We start from the raw sequence: 20,075 nt of genomic DNA, 5'->3' as shown, positions 1-20,075 counted from the left end.
TGTGCAACAGCCCCGACAAACAAATTTCTCTGCAGCACCTGTGGAAGAGCCTGTCACTCCAGAATTGGCCTTTATAGCCACTCCAGGCGCTGCTTCACAAACCACTGACCACCTCCAGGCGCGTATCCATTGTCTCTCGAGATAAGGAGGCCCAAAAGAAAGAAAGAATGTACCCTAGTTTGACATTTCCTCACTAGTGTAAACATCTTCTCAACATCTACCCTGTCAAGTCCCCTCAGAATCTTGTACGTTTCAATAAGATCACCTCTCATTCTTCTAAACTCCAATGAATAAAGGCCCAACCTGTTCAGCAGTTCTTGATAAGTCAACCCCTTCATCCTAGGAATCAGCCGAGTGAATCTCTTCTGAACTGCCTGCAATGCCAGTATATCCTTTCTTAAATACGGGGACCAAAACTGTACACAGTACTCCAGGTGCAGCCTCACCAACACCCTGTACAGTTGTAACAAGACTTCCCTATTTTTAAACTCCAACCCCCTCGCAATAAAGGTCAAAATTCCATATGCCTTCTTAATTACTTGCTGCACCTGCATGCTAACTTTTTGTGTTTCATGTACAAGAACACCCAGATCCCTCTGTGCAGCACTTTTTTGGAGTCTCTGTCTATTTAAATAATAGTCTGCCTTTTGATTCTTCCTACCAAAGTGCATGACCTCACACTTTCCTACATTAAACTCCATCTGCCAAGTTTTTGCCCACTCATTCAACCTATCTATATCCCCTTGCAGATTCCTTATGTCCTCATCACAACATGCCCTCCATGTCAGCAAATTTGGATATATTACACTCTGCCCCCTCTTCAAAGTCATTAATATAGATAGTAAATAATTGAAACCCTAGTACTGATCCTTGTGGCACTCCACGAGTTACGTCTTTCCAACCTGAAAAAGACCCATTATTCCCGACTCTCTGTCTTCTGTGTATTAACCAATCCTCAATCCATGCTAGTACATTACCCCCAAAACTGTGAGCTCCTATCTTGTGCAATAATGTTTGAAGTGGCACCTTTTTGAACACCTTCTGGAAATCCAAATACGCTACATCTACCCATTCCCCTTTATCAACTCTGCTTGTTATATCGTCAAGGAGCTCTAGCAAATTTGTCCAACATGATTTCCCTTTCACAAAACCATGTTGACTCTGTTTGATTGCATTAAGCTTTTCTAAATGTTCTGCTATCTCTTCCTTAATAATGGACTCTAGCATTTTCCCAACGACCGATGTTAGGCTGACTGGCCTGCTTTTTGTCTCCCTCCCTTCTTGAATAGGGACATCACATTAGTGGTTTTCCAATTTGCTGGGACCCTCTCGGAATCCAGTGAGTTCAGGAATATTTTGACCAATGCCTCCACTATCCCTGCAGCCACTTCCTTTAAAAACCTTGGATGTAGGCCATCAGGTCCTGGCGACCTGTCAGCCTTTAGTCCCATTAGTTTGTCAAATACTTTGTCCCTCGTGATAGAGACTGTTACAACATCTTTCCTCCCATTAGCTCCTTGCTTATCTGATATCTGTGGGATGTTTATAGTGTTCTCCACCGTGAAGACCGATGCAAAATATTGGTTTAAATTATCTGCCACTTCCCTGTTCCCCGTTATCAATTCTCCAGTCGCATCCTCCAAGGGTCCCACGCTCACTTTAGCTACTCTTTTTATATACCTGTAGAAGCTCTTGCTGTTTGTTTTTATATTTCTTGCCAATTTACTTTCATAATCAATTTTCTCCCTCTGCTGCTGGTTCCTAAAAAATTCCCAATCCTCTGGCCTGCCACTAGTTTTTGCTGCTTCGTATGCCTTACTTTTTGATTGGATACTCTCCTTTACTGCCTTTGTTAACCACGGGTGGTTCATCCTTTTCATCGAGTCCTTCTTTTTGAGCGGGATAAGTTTTTGCTCAGCATTATGAAATATCTGCTTAAATGTCTGCCTCTACTCATCCACTAACCTTCACCGTAGTCTATCTTCCCAGCCCGCTGTAGACAGCTCTTTCTTCATTCCTCTATAATTGCCCTTGTTTAAGTTGAGGACGCTAGTTTGAGACCCGAGTTGCTCGCCCTCAAACTGAATTTGAAATTCTACCATGTTGTGACCGCTACCCCACCCCCCTCAGAGGATCCTTAACTACAATATCTCTTATTAATCCTACGTCATGACACATTACGAGATCTAAAATAGACTGTTCCTGGGTAAGTTCTTGGGATGTGGGCATTGCTGGCATTTATTACTCTGTCCCTTGTCGCCCCTTGAGAAGGTGCTGGTGGTGGGCGGCTGCCTCTCTGAACAGGTTTCATATGACAGTGGCTCATTCAGCCACTTCAGGGGGCAGTTAATAGTCACATATACAGGCCCAGTCCGGGTACGGTCAGCAGGTTTCCATCCCTCAAGGGGAATTAATGAACCAATTTTATGCCAATTGTGAAAAAGCGGACTATCCGATCCTTTATCCCTGTACAATTTGTGGGATCTTGCTGTGCACAGCTTGGGCTGCCCACGTTATCCAACATTACAAGAGTAAGTACACATTTTAAAGGTGCTTAATTGGCTGTAAAGTGCTTTGGAATGCCCTGAGGTCAGGAAAGGTACTGTATAAATGAGCGTTCTTAGGCAATCCAGCAGCTTCATGGTCATTTCTACTGACAACCAACTTCTTATTTCCAGATTTTGACTTTCAATTCTTAAACTGCCGAGGCAGGATTCGAAGTCACGGCCTCTGGGCTAATGTAACAAGAACCACGACTGAGTGCTGTGTGACAGAGTGCTTAATTCGGGAATTTGGTAAGTGTGGCAATTTCAAGGGTTGATCTCTTTCTAAAACCTAGTCAAGTTTCTGTTTCGTATTTAACTTGATTAAATTGTAGTTTCTTTCAATCTTAGTCAGTGGTAAACAAGCTGCCTGCTAGTGTCAGCTGCACAGTTAGTTACTTCGGTAGCTAGTTAGAACTAGTTCCCTAGTCAACAGGGCTTGGCTGGAGTCTCTGGAATTCTAGTTCGTATAAATACAGGAGGATTTTCAAACGCACAAAGTAAGCAGCACAGAGTTCTGCTTGACTGAGTCCTGCGAGACCGAGAACTCGGGAATTCGCTAAATGTGGGAATTTGGTTCAGTGAGGGAGGAGGTGCTGTTCTGGTCTTTTACAGAACGACAGTGATCCACGAGAGGGAGCCGGACACAGTGAGAGCTGAAGCCCAGAGGCATGAATTAGGGAGAAGGAAGGTGATTGGTTGGTTAGTTTTATGGTTTTTTTCTTTTTTAAACTGAGTCAGTAGTTTAAATTGGTACTGGCGAGATAAAAGTATTTTATTAAATTTGTATGATAACTAATTAAACTACTTCATATAACTATAAATTATCAGTGATATTTCTAAACATGAAACCTAATTAGTTAAGTAAAACATAATACAGGTGGCAGGGCAGGTGATGTGTTGCTGCTGTAGTATGTGGGAGCTAGTGAGTCTCAGTGTGTTCCACAGCAACCATATCTGCAGTAAGTGTCTGCAGCTCGAGGAACTTCAACTCAGAGTTGATGAGGTAGAATCTGAGAATCGGACACTGCGATGTAATAGGGAAAGGGAAAATCACCTGGACGCTTTGTTCCAGGAGGCAGTCACACCCCTTAGGCTAGATACTTCAGATTTGGTCCATGGTCAGGGACAGGAGGGTGTGACTGTGAATGAGGCAGGTATGGGGACCCAGAGGGTAGCACTTGTCCAACAGGTTCAAGGTTCTTGCAGCTTGTGTGGATGAGAGCAGGGACTGCAAACTGACCACAGCACTTGCTGCAGGGGACCATTCAAGTGGGCAGAGTAAAAAAGAATGTCGTCGTTGGAACAGTATAGTTAGGGAGATAGATACTGTTCTTCGCAAATGAGAGTGAGAGCCCCAAATGCTGTGTTGCCTGCCCGGTACCAGGGTTAAGGGCAGCCCCTCAGGGCTGGAGAGGAACTTGGAGTGGGAGGGGAAGGATCCAGTTGCCGTAGTCCATGTGGGTGCCAACGACATAGGTAGGACTAAGAAAAAGGTTCTGCTGAAGGAGTATGAGTACCTGGGGCTAAATGAGAAAGCTGAACCACAAAGATGATAATCTCTGGATCACTACCTGAGCCACGAGCAAATTGGCTTCAGGGTAAGTATGATCAGAGAGTTGAATGCGTGGCTGAAAGATTGGTGTGGAAGAAATGGTTTCAATTCATGGGACAGAGGAAAGAGGGAGCTGTACTATTGGGATGACCTTCAGCTGAACTATGCTGGGACCAGTATCCTGGCAAATTGTAAAACTAGGGCTGCAGAGAGGGCTTCAAACTAAATAGTTGGAGGGGAAATTTAGAAAGTTAATGAACAAAAACAAGACAATATTCAGGGTTTTATTTTATTCATTTATGGGATGTGGGCATTGCTGGCTAGGACAGCATTTATCGCCCATCCCTAAGTGCTCTTGAGAAGGTGGTGGAGCCACTGCCTTGAACCGCTGCAGTCCATGTGGGGTAGGTACACCCACAGGGCTGTTAGGGAGTTCCAGAACTTTGACCCAGCGACAGTGAAGTAACGGCGATATAGTTCCAAGTCAGGATGGTGTGTGGCTTGGAGGGGAGCTTGCAGCTGGTGGTGTTCCCATGCATCTGCTGCCCTTGTCCTTCTGGGTGGTAGAGGTCGTGGGTTTGGAAGGTGCTGTCTAAGGAGCCTTGGTGCGTTGCTGCAGTGCATCTTGTAGATGGTATACACTGCTGCCACTGTGCATTGGTGGTGGAGGGAGTGAATGTTGAGGGTGGTGGATGGGGTGCCAATCAAGCGGGCTGCGTTGTCCTTGATGGTGTTGTGCTTCTTGAGTGTTGCAGTGCTATGGGGATAGAACAGGAGAGTGGGATTGACTGGATGGCTTTACAGTCAACCGGCATGGACTCGATGGCTTCCTTCTATGCTGTAGTAACTTTGAGTTCAAGTAGGCGAAGGGATTTGCTCAGTTTTCCCATCTATAAACACACCATCTTTAAAAGTTGAAAGGATTTGATGAATAGTCAGTGCATTCTTGCTGCCAAGAGGCTGTTGAAATGTTGTGTATGTTTTTTTACTTGTGGCATGTAGGCGTCGCTGGTTAGGCCAGCATTTATTACCCATCCGTAATTGTCCTTGAGAAGTTGGTGGTGAGCTGCCTTCATGAACTGCTGCAATCCAGGTGGGGTAGATACACCTACAGTGCTGTTAGGAAGGGAGTGTGGGAAGAGATTCACTTGTTCACCTCACCTGCTGACAGACCAGTGAGTTCTCATCTGACTGTTGGGGATGGATCTGCTATTGTTGCTGCTGTTAATTACATCCAGGACAGAATAATGGTGGAGAGCATGTACACTAGAGTTTCTGTATCAGTTGATCATTAATTTTATATCTTGGCCCTTTGGCTGCAAACGCAATCGGATCACATTATTTTCTTGTCTGTAATACCGTCTTTCAATGACGGAGCTGTTACCCAGCATTCCCCACAGGAGAGAATGTGCTGTATCCTCATAACAGAAGACCCCGCTCAGTCGCGGTGCAGTTTGTGACTGGAGCATGGGCAGTGCGGACGCAGGAACTGGATGTAGGCTGTTGTGTCAGATCTGCAACAAGTGAGAAACCGCCGAGTACCGGAGAGGAACGGAGCCGGTGTGTGGGGAGGCTTTGTAAACACCCAGTGTAGGTCTCAAACCCTGAATAAGAAGCTACCGGTCCTGCATTTGCACCAAGTGGGGCGGCAGCTGCGGGGCTTCTCCCTGTGACAGACACGGGTTAACGGCCACCATCTTTATAGGAAGGAATGTGCAGCAGAGCGCATACACGACCATCCTGGGCCAGGAAGCAGGAGGAGAGAATGTTGGGAATTTCTATCCTGGACTGCCAGTGATGGCTTTTGTAAACTGAGACCTTATAGCTATCAGGAAACATTGAACAGATTGGGGCTTTTTTATTCGAAAAGAGAAGACTCAGCAGTGATGTGATAGAGCTCTTTAATGTTATCAGTGGGTTGGAGAGGGTAGATGTGGAGAGAATGTTTCCACTTGTGAATGAATTCAAATCTAGAGGCCATGAATACAGTTACTAATAAATCCAACAGGGAAATAGGAGAGATTTCTTTACTCAGAGTGGGCAGAAGGAAACTAGATGAAAACATGAGAGTAAAGGGAATGAAAGGTCTGTTGAAAGGCTGAAATGAGATGGGTATAATGGGAGCAGACACATGAGGTGTATAAGCAGCAGCACAGACTAGTTGGACTGAATGGCCTGTTTATGTGCTGTGTATTCGACGTCATTTTACGTAACCTCCTTTTACATTGTCGAGAGGTGTTTTTGTGACTGGAAGGCTGTTTCCAATGGGGTCCCACATGGCTCGGTACTATAGTTATATCAATGTATATCAATGATTTGGATTTTAAAGTAGGGGGCATGATTAAGACGTTTTCAGCCTTGTGGTTGATAGGAAGAAAGCTTTAGACTGTAGGAAGATATCAATGGACTGATCAAGTGAGCAGAAAGGAGGCAAATGGAGTTGAATCCGGAGGACGGCACAGTGGTGAGCACCACAGCCTTACAGCTCCAGTGCCCCGGGTTCAGTTCTGGGTACTGCCTGTGTGGAGTTTGCAAGTTCTCCCTGTGACCACGTGGGTTTCCTCCTGGTGTTCCGGTTTCCTCCCATAGCCAGGGACTTGTGGGTTGATAGGTAAATTGGCCTTTGTAAAAAAAAAAAAAATTGTCCCTAGTGTAGGTAGGTGGTAGGAGAATTGAGGGGATGTGAAAGAGAAAATGGGATTAATGTAGGATGAGTATAAATGGGTGGTTGATGGTCGGCACGGACTCGGTGGGCTGAAGGGCCTGTTTCGGTGCTGTATGTATGACTCTATGACTCGAATTGTGAGATAACGCATTTAGAGAAGGCTAACTAGGCAGGGAATACAATATTACTGGCGGAATACTGAGACGGTAGAGGAACAGAGAGTGCATGTCCACGGATCCCTGAGGATAGCAGAACAGGTAGATAAAGTGGTTAAGAATGCATATGGGATACTTTCTATTATTAGCAGAGGTATAGAATATAAGAACAGAGAGTATTTCCAGCATTTTCTGTTGATGAAACATCACAAACCTGAAATGTTAACTCTGTTTCTGTCTCCACAGATGCTGCCAAACCTGCTGAGTATTCCCAGCATTTTCTGGGGGTTTTTTTTCAAGAGCAGGGAGGTTATGCTAGAGCTGAATAAAACACTAGTTCGACCACAGCGAGAGATCGGTGTACAGTTCTGGTCACCACATCACAGGAAAGATATGATTGCACAGAGGATGTTGCCAGGAATCAAGAATTTTAGCTACAAGGAAAGATTGGGTAGGCTGGGGTTGTTTTCTTTGGAATAGAGCATGCGAATGGGAGATTTAATTGAGGTGTATAAAATTGTGAGAGGCCTAGACAGAATGGATAGGACGAGCCTGTTTCCCTCAGCAGAGAGGTCAATAACCAGGATTATAGTAATTTGCAGAAGCATTAGAGGGAAATGAAGAAATAATTTCACCTAGACTGTGCTGGGGGTCTGGAACTCACTGCCTGAAAGAGTGGTGGAGGCAGAAACCCTCATTACATTAAAAAAAAACACCTGGATATATACTCGAAGTGCTAAAACCTGGAGGTCTACAGACCAAGAGCTGGAAAGTGTATTACGCTCTTTCTCGGCTGGGACAGATACAGTGGGCTGAATGGCCTCCTCTGCTATAAATTTTCTGGCAGTTGGGGTTCATTTCTGCTGAAGTTAATAACCCCTCTTCCTGGGTTGGAATAAGTCAGCTTTCTTTGAATCAATTTGTTGCAGATTTTTGTCTTTTCCACCTGTATGTCCCAGCTGCTCTCTTCCATGGTTCAGAGCTCCTGGGCACGGAATAGAAGGCTCCTTTACAACTGTGTTTAGAGTCAGGAAGAACAACAGTGAATGCTGGAAATGTGCTGTCAAATCACAGATTGGTGTAAAACTGTGATCTGTTCCTGACTGAAAGTGAAACAGCAGGTTTAAGTTTCCAGTCTGAAAATGACTGGTAATTATTCTATGAAGATTTAATGTGTTTGTGTGACCGCTGTTAATTCATTTAAAATAAGCTCATTTAAAGTAAGTTGTTAAAATAGCAGATGGAAGAGTTCACAGGAGCCTGTTAACTGCTGGTACAATTATACAACAGACATTTGATCTTCAGATAAAGAAGGGCCTGCAGTGTGTTTCCTGCAATTTCCTACTTTATTGATGTGTGTGTTAGACACCAGGATAATTAAAAATACACAACCTGGAAAATCCACAGGGATGTGATTGTGACAGTTTTCCTGGGATGACTCCTGCTGTGAAATCCCACCACTGACCCTGCTGAAGGTTGTAGGCTCAGGGAGTGGGGCCTCCAGGAGTGGACTGTAAGAAAGCTGAGTTTCAGTATGCTGACAAATATATGATGAGGAACCAGAGGAATCCTTACTCAGGAACTGTCTGGGGTTTTACCTCTAGGTCGAGAGGTGAATGATGCCTGACTCTCCAAACTCTCTTACATTGAACCCAGCTTGGATCAAGATGGATTCAGTTTCCAGGAGAATAGGGACAAATATCACCCATAATTGAGGGAGACAAAAGCAGCCATTAGAGAAGCTGAGAGATCTTTGGAAAAGAAGATGATGCACAATTGTGTTAATAATAGTAAAATCTTTTCCAGCTACATCAGGAGTGAGAAGACGGTTAAAGATGATTTCGAGCCACTGAGAGACAGTTCAGGACAGATTGAAACAGATTGCCAGGCTATGACAGAGCTGTTAAATGACTATTTCACATCAGTCTGCACTCCTGTGGATGATGCTTAGATTCCAGCTGTGGATGTGCTGTCAACAATAACATCATAAATATTAAATTAGAAAGAGATTGTCATCCTGGATAAAATAGGAAATCTCAAACTAGATGGTGCTCCAGGTCCAGATGATATCCACCCAAGGGTGTTTAAAGAGATGGGACGGGTGCTCTGTGAACCCCTTGCCCGTATCTTCAACAGCTCAATAGTCAGTGATTGTTCCCCGAGATTGGAAGGTAACTCACGTAGTTCCCATTTTCCAAATCGAAGACAAATCAGAGCCAGGGAACTACAGGCCCATCAGTGTGAGCTCAATCACAGGGAAGATGCTTGAAGGGAACCTGAGAGATGTTGTTTCTGATCACTGGGGAAGAGAAGGAGCCATTAGAGATACTAAACATGGCTTCCAGAAAAGGTCACATCTGACAAACTTGTTTGTGTTTTGTGAAGTAGTTGCTGTGTTGGTGGATGAGGGGAATCCGGTTGACATTGTCCACCTCGGGTGCAATCCAACAACAACTTGTATTTCCATAGAGGGTTGTGGGTCTGGAGGAGGTTACAGAGATACTGAGGGTCTGGTTGACATTGTCAACTCGGGTGTCAAACTCATTTTCCATGGTGGGTCTGATCCGATATCCTGGCACTGGGTGAGAGCCATATTCGGCAGAAGTTATTAAAATAGAACTAGATGCAGATAAACTACATCGGTATTGACTGACATTTAGATTTTATTCACTGCTGCTCATACTCCTGACACCTGGCACCTCTTAGCTTGAATCATCACATCAACACTTGAAGCAAATGACTGGGCTGAGGCCTGTCTTGGATAAAACACAAGGACCACTTGTCATCACAAAATCATAGAAATTTACAGCACAGGAGGAGGCCATTCAGCCCATTGTGTCTGTGTCAGCTGAAAAAGTTATTCAACCTAATCCTACTTTCCAGCTCTTGGCTCATAACCATGTAGGTTGCAGCACCTCATGTTCAGATCCAAGTGTTTTTTTTTTATATGATGAGGGTTTCTGCCTCTACTACCCTGCCAGGCAGTGAGTTCCAGATGACCAGCACCTTCTGGGTGAAACTATTTTCCCCTCTAATCGTTCCACCAATTATTTGAAATCTCTGCCCCGTTTGTTTTAGCATAACCACTCTCTCATCTTCCGTTGACTTCAATGTAATGGAAATTGGCAGTTGGAAACTGTCAGCATTTGAAAGATATTTACAAATAATTTCATCTTCAGGAGCGGCGAGCAGTCGGACCTGTGTGGTAATGTCTAGAACCGGTAGCAGATAAATTCAGCACAAGGCTTGGGGCTGTCACTTACCTTCAGGAGCGGTGAGCAGTTAGACCTCTTTAGGAGTTGGCGCGCGCTGACTTGAGTTTGACAAAGAAATTCCAACAGTGACAGCACAGGAAAGCTGCAAGTTGATTGGTGAGTAACTGCTGTTAGGGAGTATCTGTAAATAGCTGGGTTAGTAACTAAAGAAAAGAGAAAGGGAAGGTCTACAGTTTTTTTATATATAGTAAGTAGTGTTTTTTTTTCAGGGAATTAAGGTCCCCAGTGTAAATCTCTAATTTGTGAGTAATTTAAGGGAGTAAATTAAGGGTAAGTCATGACAGGGCAGCTCGGCAGCGTGGACTGCTCCTCCTGTGCAATGTTGGAAGTTAGGGACACTTCCAGTGTCCAGGGCGAACACGTGTGCAGTAAGTGTCTCCAGCTGCAGCTACTCGAAATCTGCAATTTGGACCTGGAGAGTCGGCTGGGAACACTGTGGAGCATCCACGAGGCTGAGATCATTGTCGATAACACGTACAGGGAGGTGGTCACACCGCAGGTAAAGACTGTTCAGGCAGAAAGGGAATAGGTGACCGCCAGACAGAGTAGAAGAACTAGGCAGATAGTGCAGGAGTCCCCTGGGTCCATCTCCCCCTCTAACAGATTTTCTGCATTGGAAATTGTTGAGGGAGATAGCTTCTCAGATGACACACAGCTGGGGTGGTGGGGTGCTGTGAGGAGGATGCAAAGAGGCTCCGATGTGATTTGGACAAGTTGGGTGAGTGGCCAAATGCATGGCAGATGCAGTATAACGTGGATAAATGTGAGGTTATCCACTTTGGTTGTAAAAACAGAAAGGCAGATTATCTGAATGGTGATAGTTTGGGGTGCAACGAGACCTGGGTGTCCTTGTACATCAGTCGCTGAAAGCAAGCATTCAGCTGCAGCAAGCAGTTAGGAAGGCAAATGGTATGTTGGTCTTCATTGCAAGAGGATTTGAGTACAGGAGCAAGGATGTCTTACTGCAGTTATACAGGGCCTTGGTGAGACCACATCTGGAGTATTGTATGCAGTTTTGATGTCCTTATCTGAGGAAGGATGTTCTTGCCATGGAGGGAGTGTAAAGAAGATTTACTAGGCTGATTCCTGGGATGGCAGGATTGACGTATGAGGAGAGATTGGGTCAACTAGGCCTATATTCACTAGACTTCAGAAGAATGAAAGGGGAATTATAGCTGGGGGAAAGGAAATTATGATGCGATTAGGCAAGATTTAGGATGCGTAGGATGGGGAAGGAAACTGCAGGGGATGGGAACAATCGAGATGTGGAGCTTATTCAAGGAGCAGCCACTGCGTGTCCTTGATAAGTATGTACCTGTCAGGCAGGGAGGAAGTTGTCGAGCGAGGGAGCCGTGGTTTACTAAAGAAGTTGAAGCGCTTGTCAAGAGGAAGAAGAAGGCTTATGTTAGGATGAGACATGAAGGCTCAGTTAGGGCGCTTGAGAGTTACAAGCTAGCCAGGAAGGATCTAAAGGGAGAGCTAAGAAGAGCAAGGAGAGGACACGAGAAGTCATTGGCGGATAGGATCAGGGAAAACCCTAAGGCTTTCTATAGGTATATCAGGAATAAAAGAATGACTAGAGTTAGATTAGGGCCAATCAAGGATAGTAGTGGGAAGTTGTGTGTGGAATCAGAGGAGATAGGGGAAGCGTTAAATGAATATTTTTCGTCAGTATTTACAGTAGAGAAAGAAAATGTTGTCGAGGAGAATACTGAGATTCAGGCTACTAGGCTAGATGGGATTGAGGTTCACAAGGAGGAGGTGTTAGCAATTTTGGAAAGTGTGAAAATAGATAGGTCCCCTGGGCCAGATGGGATTTATCCCAGGATTCTCTGGGAAGCGAGGGAGGAGATTGCAGAGCCTTTGACCTTGATCTTTATGTCGTCATTGTCGACAGGAATAGTGCCGGAAGACTGGAGGATAGCAAATGTTGTCCCCTTGTTCAAGAAGGGGAGTAGAGACAGCCCTGGTAATTATAGACCTGTGAGCTTTACTTCGGTTGTGGGTAAAATGTTGGAAAAGGTTATAAGAGACAGGATTTATAATCATCTTGAAAAGAATAAGTTCATTAGCGATAGTCAGCACGGTTTTGTGAAGGGTAGGTCGTGCCTCACAAACCTTATTGAGTTTTTCGAGAAGGTGACCAAACAGGTGGATGAGGGTAAAGCAGTGGATGTGGTGCATATGGATTTCAGTAAGGCATTTGATAAGGTTCCCCACAGTAGGCTATTGCAGAAAATACGGAAGTATGGGGTTGAAGGTGATTTAGAGCTTTGGATCAGAAATTGGCTAGCTGAAAGAAGACAGAGGGTGGTGGTTGATGGCAAATGTTCATCCTGGAGTTTAGTTACTAGTGGTGTACCGCAAGGATCTGTTTTGGGGCCACTGCTGTTTGTCATTTTTATAAATGACCTGGAAGAGGGTGTAGAAGGGTGGGTTAGTAAATTTGCGGATGACACTAAGGTCGGTGGAGTTGTGGATAGTGCCGAAGGATGTTGTAGGGTACAGAGGGACATAGATAGGCTGCAGAGCTGGGCTGAGAGATGGCAAATGGAGTTTAATGCGGAAAAGTGTGAGGTGATTCACTTTGGAAGGAGTAACAGGAATACAGAGTACTGGGCTAATTGGAAGATTCTTGGTAGTGTAGATGAACAGAGAGATCTTGGTGTCCAGGTACATAAATCCCTGAAAGTTGCTACCCAGGTTAATAGGGCTGTTAAGAAGGCACATGGTGTGTTAGCTTTTATTAGTAGGGGGATCGAGTTTCGGAGCCACGAGGTCATGCTGCAGCTGTACAAAACTCTGGTGAGACTGCACCTGGAGTATTGCGTGCAGTTCTGGTCACCGCATTATAGGAAGGATGTGGAAGCTTTGGAAAGGGTGCAGAGGAGATTTACTAGGATGTTGCCTGGTCTGGAGGGAAGGTCTTACGAGGAAAGGCTGAGGGACTTGAGGTTGTTTTCGTTGGAGAGAAGGAGGAGGAGAGGTGACTTAATAGAGACATATAAGATAATCAGAGGGTTAGATAGGGTGGATAGTGAGAGTCCTTTTCCTCGGATGGTGATGGCAAACACGAGGGGACATAGCTTTAAGTTGAGGGGTGATAGATATAGGACAGATGTTGAGGTAGTTTCTTTACTCAGAGAGTAGTAGGGGCGTGGAACGCCCTGCCTGCAGCAGTAGTAGACTCGCCAACTTTAAGGGCATTTAAGTGGTCATTGGATAGACATATGGATGAAAATGGAATAGTGTAGGTCAGATGGTTTCACAGATCGGCGCAACATCGAGGGCCGAAGGGCCTGTACTGCGCTGTAATGTTCTATTCTATTCTAATCTCATAGAAACCTATAAAATTCTAACAGGACTAGACAGGCTAGATGCAGGGAGGATGTTCCCGATGGCTGGGGAGTCCAGAACCAGGGGTCACAGTCTCAGGATACGGGGTATGCCATTTACAACCGAGATGAGGAGAAATGTCTTCACTCAGAGGGTGGTGAACCTGTGGAATTCTCTACCGCAGAGGGCAGTGGAAGTCAAGTTGTTGAGTATATTCAAGAAGGAGATAGATATATTTCTTAATGCCAAAGGGATCAAGGGATGTGGGGAGAAAGCGGGAAGAGGGTACTGAATTAGACAATCAGCCATGATCTTTTTGAATGGTGGAACAGGCCCGAAGGGCCGAAAGGCCAACTCCTGCTCCTATTTTCTATGTTTCTATGAATGCAGCAAGAGCCAAGTCTGTGACACCACGGGTGGCTCAGCTGCACAGGAGCGGAGGATAAAGAGTGGGAGAGAAATAGTGATAGGGGATTCTATTGTCAGCAGTACAGATAGACGGTTCTGTGGCCGCAAATGTGAGTCCAGGATGGTATGTTGCCTCCCTGGTGTTCGGGTCAAGGATGTCATGGAGCGGCTGCAGGACATTCTGAAGGGGGAGGGTAAACAGTCAGAGGTCATGCTTCACATTGGTACCAATAACATAGGTAGAAAGAGGGATGAGGTCCTGTAACAAAAATTTAGGGAGCTAGGTAGCAGATTAAAGAGCAGGACCTCAAAGGTTGTAATCTCTAGATTACTCCCAGTGCCACGTGCTGGTGAGTATAGGAATAGGAAGATAGAGCAGATGAATGCGTGGCTGAAGAGATGGTGCAGGAGGGAGGACTTTAGTTTCCTGGATCACTGGGTCTGTTTCTGGCGAAGGTGGGACATGTACAAGTTGGATGGGTTGCACCTGAAACAGAATGGGACCAACATCCTTGCAGGGAGGTTTGCTAGTGCTGTTGTTGTGGGGGTGGGGGGTGGGGGTTAAACTAATTTGGCAGGGGGATTGGATACAAAGTGGAGGTACAGTAGGGGGTGATGTGCAGCCAAATATAGAAGAGAAATTAAGTCAGTCTGGATGGCAGAGCAAATATAGACCTGTTAAGGCACAAGCGAATAATGCAAGGCTGGATTGCATCCATTTTAACGCAAGGAATCTTACAAGTAAGGCAGATGAATTGAGGACGTTGATTAACACATGGGAGTATGATATTATTGCTATCATAGAGACATGGTTGAGGGAAGGGCAAGTCTGGCAGCTTAATATTCCAGGGTATAGAATCTTCAGGCGTGACAGGGAAGGGGGTAAAAGAGGAGGTAGCATTGCACTGTTGATCAAGGAGTCAATTACTGCAGTAAGGAGGGATGATATATTAGAAGGTTCCTCAAATAAGGCCATATGGGTAGAACTTCAAAACAAAAAGGGGGTAATCACTTTGCTGGGAGTGTACTACAGTCCTCCAAACAGTCAGGGAGAGATAGAGGAGCAGATATGTAGGCAAATCTTGGAGAGGTGTAAAAATGATAGGGTAATAATACTAGGGGATTTCAACTTCCCCAGTATTAACAGGGATAGTCTTAGTGCAAAGGGCTTAAAGGGGGCTGAATTTTCAAGGTGCATCCAGGAGAGCTTTTTGAGCCAACCTGTGGAGAAACTTACAAGAGAGGGGGCGGTACTGGACATAGTCTTAGGGAATGAAGCCGGACAAGTGGTGGAAGTGTCAGCGGGGGAGCATTTCGGGGATAGTCACCATAACTCTAAGATTTAAGGTAGTTATGGAAAAGGACAAAGATGGACCGGAAATAAAGGTACTAAATTGGGAGAAGGCTGATTTCAATATGATGAAACAGGATCTGGCCTAATTGGACTGGGAGCAGCTACTTGTAGGAAAGTCTACATCAGACCAGTGGGAGTCAGTGAAAAAGGAAATAGTAAGTGTTCAGGGCCAACATGTTCCCGTAAAGGTGAAGGGTAGGACCAATAATTCCAGGGAACTCTGGACGTCAAGGGATATAGAGGATTGGATAAGGGAAAAAAAAGGAGGCTTATGGCAGATTCAGAGTGCTGAAAACAGTGGAGGCCCTGGAGGAATACAGAAAGTGTAGGGGGGACTTAAAAAAGTAATGAGGATAGTGAAGAGGGGGCATGAAAAAGACTGGCAGGCAAGATAAAGGAAAATCCCAAGGCATTTTATAAGTATATTAAGGGCAAGAGGATAACCAGGGAAAGAGTAGGGCCCATTAAGGACCAAACTGGCAATCTGTGTGTGGATCCGGAAGACGTAGATGAGGTTTTAAATGATTATTTTTCATCTGTGTTCATTATGGAGAAGGACGATGTAGGTGTAGAGATCAGGGAGGGGGATTGTGATATACTTGAACAAATTAGCATTGAAAGTGAGGAATTATTAGCAGTTTTAACGGGCTTAAAAATGGATAAATCCCCAGGCCCAGATGAGATGTATCCCAGGCTGCTATGTGAGGCAAGGGAGGAGACTGCAGGGGCTCTGACACAAATTTTTAAATCCTCTCTGGCCACAGGAGAAGTGCCAGAGGATTGGAGGACAGCGAATGTGGTACTATTATTCAAGAAGGGTAGTAGGGATAAACCAGGTAATTACAGGCCAGTGAGTAGCAGGGAAACGATTGGAAAAAATTCTGAGGGACAGGATTAATCTCCACTTGGAGAGGCAGGGATTAATCAAGGATAGTCAGCATGGCTTTGTCAGGGGAAGATCATGTCTGACAGTTTGATTGAATTTTTCGAGGAGGTGACTAGGTCTGTGGATGAGGGTAAAGCTGTTGATGTAGTCTACATGGACTTCAGTAAGGATTTTGATAAGGTCCTGCATGGGAGATAGGTCAAGAAGGTAAGAGTCGATGGGATCCAGAGTAATTTGGCAAATTGGATCTAAAATTGGCTTAGTGGCAGGAGGCAGAGGGTGATGGTCGAGGGTTGTTTTTGCGAGCGGGAAGCCTGTGACCAGTGGTGTACCACAGGGATCGGTGCTGGGACCCTTGCTGTTTGTAGTGTACATTAACGAGTTAGACGACAATATAGGAGGTATGATCATTAAGTTCGCAGATGATACAAAAATTGGTGGTGTGGTAAATAGTGAGGGGAAAAGCCTTAGATGTAGATGGGCTGATAAAATGGGCAGAGCAGTGGCGAATGGAATTTAACCCTGAGAAGTGTGAGATGATGCATTTTTGGAGGACTAACAAGTCAAGGGAATATACAATGGATGGTAGGACCATCGGAAGTACAGAAGGTCAGAGGGACCTTGGTGTACTAGTTCCTAGATCACTGAAGGCAGCAGCACAGGTAGATAAGGTGGTTAGGAAGGCATATGGGATACTTGGCTTTATTAGCCAAGGCATAGAATATAAGAGCAGGGAGGTTATGATGGAGCTGTCCAAAATGCTAGTTAGGCCACAGCTGGAGTACTGTGTACAGTTCTGGTCGCCACACTATAGGAAGGATGTGATTGCACTGGAGAGGGTGCAGAGGAGATTCACCAGGATTAAAAACAAGAAATGCTGGAACCACTCAGCAGGTCTGTCAGCATCAGTGGAAAGAGAAGCAGAGTTAACGTTTCGGGTCAGTGACCCTTCTTCGGAACTGAACTTCGGAACTTCAGTTCCGAAGAAGGGTCACTGACCCGAAACGTTAACTCTGCTTCTCTGTCCACAGATGCTGACAGACCTGCCGAGTGGTTCCAGCATTTCTTGTTTTTATTTCAGATTTCCAGCATCCGCAGTATTTGCTTTTATATTAGATTCACCAGGATGTTGCCTGGGCTGGAGCATTTCAGCTGTGAAGAGAGACTGGATAGGTTAGGATTGTTTTCCTTAGAGCAGAGAAGACTGAGGGGGGACCTGACTGAGATATACAAAATTATGAGGGGCATAGATAGCGTAAGATAGGAAGAAACCTTTTCCTTTAGCGGAGGGGTCAATAACCAGGGGGCATAGATTTAAGGTAGGGGGCAGGAGGTTTAGAGGGGATTTACGGAAAAAAATTTTCACCCAGCGGGTGGTTGGAATCTGGAACACACTGCCTGAAGGGGTGGTAGAGGCAGGAACCCTCACAACACGTAAGAAGTATTTTGATGAGCACTTGAAATGCCATAGCATACAAGGCTACGGGCCAATTGCTGGAAAATGGGATTAGAATAAAACGAGGTTTGATGGCCAGCACAGACACAATGGGCCGAAGGGCCTGTTTCTGTGCTGTATTACTCTATGACTCCCAAGGCAACGTGCTAGTGAGTATAGAATTGGCAAAATACACCAGATTAATGCATGGCTGGAGAGATGGTGTAGGAGGGAGGGTTTCAGATTTCTAGGGCATTGGGACCGGTTCTGGTGAAGGTGGGACCTGTACAAGTCAGACGGTCTACACCTGAACAGGACTGGGACAAGTATTCTTGCAGGAAGGTTTGCTAGTGCTGTTGGGGATAGTTTAAACTCGCTTGGCAGGGGGATGGGAACCTGAGCGCAGTCTTGGAGAGGACAATTTCAGGGCAGGGAATTGGAGGTAGAAGATTAGCGAGTGACTCTGAAAGACAGAAGAAGCAAAGGTTAAAATGTGTGCAACACAGGAATTTGGCAGTGTTAAAGGGTATTTATTTAAATGCAAGGTGTATAGTAAATAAAGTCGATGAGCTGAGGGCACAGATACAGATGGCAACACGATATCATTGCTATAACGGAAACTTGGCTTAAAGAGGGGCAAGAAAGGCAACTCAACATCACTGGATATAGAATTTACAGGCGGGATAGAGAAGGGGATAAAAACGGAGGGGGTGGAGCATTATTTGTTAAGGAATCAATAATAGCTTTGAGGAGGGATGATATGCTAAATGAATCATCAAGTGAGGCCATATGGATGGAGCTCAGAAATAAGAAAGGGGCAGCCACACTACTAAGAGTGCACTGTAGACCTCCAAATAGTGAGAGGGAGATAGAAGAACAAATATGTCGGCAGATTTCTGAGAGTAAAAACTATAAAGCAATAATAGTTGGGGATTTCAACTACCCCAGTATCAACTGGGATCCAAACAGTGTGAAGGGCACAGAGGGCACAAAATTCTTGAACTGCATTCAAAGAGAACTTTTTTAGCCAGCACGTAACAAGCCCAACGAGAGGCGGCACAATTCTAGATTTAGTCTTCGGTAATGAAGTTGGGCAAGTGAGTGAAGTAACAGTGGGTGATCATTTTGGAGATAGCGACCATAATACAGTTTGTTTTAGCACAATCATGGAAAAAGACAAAGATAAAACAGGACTAAAAGTTCTAAATTGGGGAAAGGCAAAATTTACGAAACTGAGAGGTGACCTGGCGAAAGTGGACTGGATACAGCTACTTGAAAGAAAATCAGTGGCAAACCAGTGGGAGGCATTCAAAAGCGAGATACTACAGGCACAGTGTAGACATGTCCCCACAAAGATAAAGGGTGGTACTGCCAAATCTAGAGCCCCATGGTTATCTAGAACCTGACAGGGTAAATTAAAGCAGAAAAAGAAAGCTTATGACGATTACAAAAAACTTAATACTGTAGAAAGTCTAGAGGAGCATAAAAAGTGCAGGGGTAAAATAAAAAAGGAAATTAGAAAAGCAAAGAGAGGACATGAAAAATTATTGACAGGTAAAATCAAGGAAAACCAAAGATGTTTTATCGGTACATTAAGAGCAAAAGGATAACTAAGGAAAGAGAACGGCCTATCAGAGATGTACAAGGGAACTTATGCATGGATGCAGAAGATGTGGGCAGGGTTCTGAATGAGTTTTTTGCCTCTGTCTTCAGAAAGGAGAGGGATGATGCAAACATTGTAGTAAAAGAGGAGTGTGAAATATCAGATGCGATTAGCATAATGAGAGAGGAAGTACCAGAGGGTCCGACATTCTTGAAAGTGGATAAAGGACCAGGGCCAGATGGGTTGCAGCACAAGTTGTAAATGGAAGCCAGGGAGGAAATAGCGGATGCACGGAGGATCATCTTCAAATCCTCACTAGATGCAGGAGAGGTACCAGATGATTGGAGGTCTGTGAACGTTGTACCATTGTTAAAAAAGGGTGCAAGGGATCGGGCCAAATAATTATAGGCCAGTCAGTCTGACCTCGGTGGTGGGCAAATTATTAGAATCTATTCTGAGGGACAGGATAAACTGCCACTTAGAAAGGCACGGATTAATTAGGGATAGTTAATCAGGGATTTGTTACTTGTCTTACTAACGTAATTGAGTTTTTGAGGAGGTAACAAGGAGAATTGATCAGGTTAGTGCAGTGGATGTGGTCTACATGGATTTTAGTAAGGTCCCACATGGCAGACTGGTCAGTAAAATGAAAGCCCATGAGATACAGGGGAATGTGGCAGGTTGGATCCAAAATTAGCTCAGTGACAAAGGGCAATAGTCAACAGATGATTTTGTGAATGGAAAGTGGCGTTCCACAGGGCTGTGTGTTGGATCCCTTGCTGTTTATGGTATGTATTAATGATTTGGACTTCAATGTGGGAGGCATGATTGGGAAATTTGCTGATGACACACAAATTGGC

At 44.8% G+C, this 20,075-nt stretch overlaps 1 long non-coding RNA gene and 1 gene segment (V, D, J or C); both read left to right on the top strand.

The window, feature by feature from the left end:
• Window positions 1–20,075, top strand: part of LOC137348552 (Ig heavy chain C region, secreted form-like) — a 703,592-nt gene that overhangs the window by 616,724 nt on the left and 66,793 nt on the right.
• Window positions 1–20,075, top strand: part of LOC137348980 (uncharacterized) — a 28,872-nt gene that overhangs the window by 939 nt on the left and 7,858 nt on the right. The window contains exon 2 of the long non-coding RNA XR_010969184.1: window positions 2,679–2,795. This is a non-coding gene — a long non-coding RNA (uncharacterized lncRNA). The remainder of the gene's footprint in view (window positions 1–2,678; window positions 2,796–20,075) is intronic.

This window comes from Heterodontus francisci, chromosome 34 (assembly GCF_036365525.1).
Source record: "Heterodontus francisci isolate sHetFra1 chromosome 34, sHetFra1.hap1, whole genome shotgun sequence".
In the NCBI taxonomy this organism is placed as follows: domain Eukaryota; kingdom Metazoa; phylum Chordata; class Chondrichthyes; order Heterodontiformes; family Heterodontidae; genus Heterodontus; species Heterodontus francisci.
This window is presented reverse-complemented; position numbering and strand designations above follow the sequence as displayed.